The sequence below is a fragment of the Ambystoma mexicanum genome, chromosome 7q (assembly GCF_040938575.1).
Source record: "Ambystoma mexicanum isolate Mex_15411 chromosome 7q, UKY_AmexF1_1, whole genome shotgun sequence".
NCBI lineage: Eukaryota > Metazoa > Chordata > Amphibia > Caudata > Ambystomatidae > Ambystoma > Ambystoma mexicanum.
Window position 1 is genome coordinate 836,051,449 of NC_090941.1, and position 2,775 is coordinate 836,054,223.

General features: G+C 45.2%; 1 pseudogene; it reads right to left on the bottom strand.

The window, feature by feature from the left end:
- Window positions 1-656: 656 nt before the first annotated feature.
- On the bottom strand, window positions 657-775 carry LOC138529111 (5S ribosomal RNA; annotated as a pseudogene).
- Between the last annotated feature and the right edge of the window lie 2,000 nt (window positions 776-2,775).

Sequence of the window (2,775 nt, forward strand, 5' to 3'; positions counted from 1 at the left end):
CTTCACTAGCTGTCCCCGCTCACTGCTCTGAGCGCACAGGGAGGGACCGTGTCCTTCCATCCGCGTTGCGCTTGGGTCTGCAATGTTGTTTCCACTGCTGCAGCTGCACCTCCTTTGTTGTCTGCCATTTTAGATACGTTGTTGGAGCCGCCGAAAGTTCCAAAGTCAATTTCTTCACTGCTGTGTGGCACGATTCCCTTGGTTTTTATGCTTGTATCAGAGGACCCATTCACAACTCCGTGCCTCCATTCCTGGAGCAGCTTGTCAATTATTAGTGCATGTGCTGGCAAATCAATGTCAGATCCACGGAGAAGCTCTCCAAGGCACGTCCTAATCCATGGCCAGTTGGCCACGCCCCCTTCACCAATGTAGGGTTCACGCAATTATCACCTTGTTCGCCTCTTGTGGCATACACGTTTTGAAGTGTTTCATCCATGCAGACTCCATACACTATTTATTTGTTGAGATGTATGAGTGGAGTCCATGTTCTTAATTATGCTCCACAATTCACGCAGATCGTTCCTGCAGACTATTCTTAACATCTCCTCAGATTTTGCTAGAATAATGTAGCCTTATGCCAGTGTTTCCAACTCTTATATGTTTTTTTCACAGAGGTCGAAGTGGGCGGGAGCGATACTCCTATACTTTTTCTTTGTAGCCTACAGCACCTGTTATTCCCAGGCGGTCTCCCATCCAGGTACTCACTAGGCCTGACACTGCTTAGCTTCCGAGATCAGACGCGATCAGGTGCATTCAGTGTGTTATGGCAGTTTCACTGTTCCTATATTTTGATTTTAAAAATAAACCGGGAATGGTTTAGTTTTCAAATAAAAGTGTAGGAAGAAGTTGAAGCTTGCACTTCAGTGCACTGCATTGAACATTCCCATAAATAGCAGGGGTTTGGGGGCTTGGATTGTTTGTGGGAGTGGCCCAGCGATGGGGTTTGTGTAGAGCGGGGGCAGGCCAGCAGGGAACATAGTTCCACTACTTCTTTTCGTACACTTCGATCACTGTTTTATCAACTTAATGGCCTCTTGCTCCATCCCCTCAGATTTATTTATTTATTTATTTTTAAAACGTATTTTATTATTATTTTCAGTACACTGTAACAAGATCATTACATTATAGAACTTCAATCAATAAAAAAAATGAAGCTAACATAACATTCCCCCTTTCCCCCCCCCCCCGACCGGGATTGTCGCCGTCCATGTATGTCTTCTCTAAGAGATTCATTTCTCCTTTCACATAAATAAGTCCAATATCCTTATTTTGTGTGGACACCATTGTTCTTTATAGTCAGATTGAAGGAACTCCAGCACTAGCCCCCAGTCATCTCTAAACCTGCTGTGTTCTCCTTGGATGTTGTAGGTTAATAGTTCCATAGACAGATGTGTCCAAACCCTTCTCGTCCAGTCTACTGCTAGTGGTTATTTATGTTTCCAATTATGTGCAATTTCTAGCCAAGCCCCTATTAATAGGCCCATAAAGTTCCTCTTCTGCGTAGTATTTAGAGCTTTATCCCTGGGATCCCATAGGCCCCCTAGCCATACTTCGTCTCCCAATTGTTCTGTCCGCGGGAACATTTTATGCATTTGGGTTTTGATCTCCTCCCAGTAAGGGCTTAACTTCGAGCATTCCCACCAAATATGTCGCCAGTCCCCCTTTCCGCCACATTCCCTCCAGCATTTGTTTGGGGTGTTAGCGAACATCATATGCAGTCTCTCCGGGATGTAGTGCCATTGCATCATTATTTTCACCCACATTTCTCTGGTTTGGATGGCTCTCGACAATTTTGGCATCAGGCGCCATATGTATTCCCATCGATCCCTGGGAAGTGTGTTGCCCAGGGTTTTCTCCCACCTTTTCATGTATTGTCATGTGGTAGGTTCAGCTTGTGCATTTACATATTTGTTTGTATTGGAGACAAATTTGCGGGAGCGTGTATGCGTCATAATGTATGTTTCGAAGGGGGTCAAGTCTCTGGACGCTGCTTCTTTTATGCGGGGAGTTCATATTTATAACAGTCTTTCGGTGTTAAGTTCAGTAGTGCTGTACAGTCTGCGAATGACCTTATCTGTTGGTCTTGATGCATATCTCCCACCTTTTTTCACCCCGCCTCTTCCCATTTTCGGAAAGCTCCCATTTCCATTCCTGGTGGCGTCCCACACCCCCAGTGTTGTCTTCATTATCTCACTTATTTGCATGTTAACATGTCTGAATTGTCTGTTGATCCATAATAAATGCCTGGTGGAGGTTGTTGCTACCACCCTATCCTGCATCTCCCAGATTTCCCCCCTTGCCCCCGTTCCCCCTGTTCCGGGATTCATTCCCTCAAGACCCTGAGCTGGGGAGCTTTGTAGTATTTCTTAAAGTGTGGCATGGCACACCCCACATCCCTTCTATGTGCTGTCAGGACAGCATTTGAGGCTCTAGGGGTTTTGTTCTGCCAAACGTAGTTTGAGACCATCTTCCTGAGTTCCCTGAAGAAAGCAGGGGGGGGGTCTTATCGGGAGGGCCTGAAATATGTACATTAGCTTAGGGAATATTGTCATTTTCACCGCTGTGATTCTACCCCACCAGGAAATTGTTAATGGGTTCCATTTTAGCAAGTCTTTTTTTATATTTTCCAGGAGTTGTGGGTGATTGTGGGCATACAATTTGTCTAATTTCCCGGTGAGAGTGATTCCCAGATATTTAATTCCGGTGGTCGCTATTTTCAGTTGGCAATCAGTTGCGTTTGTTCGGATTTCTTCTCTATTACCAGCTAGGCTCAAT